Below are 577 nucleotides of genomic sequence, written 5' to 3'. Positions count from 1 at the left end.
ATATCAGAAATCAGCTGTATAGCAGAAACCATATCAGAATTCTATTTTGTGGACGCCAGCTATATATCAGATACAAAAAACATTTTATAAAAAAAGTATATAACAGCAACCACATATGTAATCCTATATAACGCAGAATTCTCTCATATAACAGCAACCGACTTATAAACTTATTGTTGTTACTTTGTTGCTAATTATCGGTTTTCGTTGTCCCTTCCCTTTCGTTTCTAGTTCAATATGTTCTCCTGACTTTATTTTGTACCTTTTCTTAATTTTCTTTTTTGATTTTGTTCTATCTTTTGTTTATCTCTTTATTTTTTTTTATTCCTGTTTTTCTCTTCTCTTTAATTCTTCTCATCCTCTCTTTCCTTCGTTTTCTCTCTAATATCCCTTCTTCTCTAGAGCTCTATTTTCTCACTCTTCTGTTCTCCCTTCTTCGCTTCCCTCTCTGTTTGTCTCCTTCACCCCATTCCCACTTTGTGTATCTCTTACCTCTCCTTATTCTTTATCCAATATTTTTTCTCATTTTCTAATTCCTTTATTTTGTTTTATTTTATTTTTGCTTCTAAGTACGTCC

This window comes from Penaeus monodon, chromosome 27, assembly GCF_015228065.2.
Source record: "Penaeus monodon isolate SGIC_2016 chromosome 27, NSTDA_Pmon_1, whole genome shotgun sequence".
Taxonomy (NCBI): Eukaryota; Metazoa; Arthropoda; class Malacostraca; order Decapoda; family Penaeidae; genus Penaeus; species Penaeus monodon.
The sequence above is the reverse complement of the archived record's forward strand: the minus strand, read 5'-3'. Positions refer to the sequence as shown.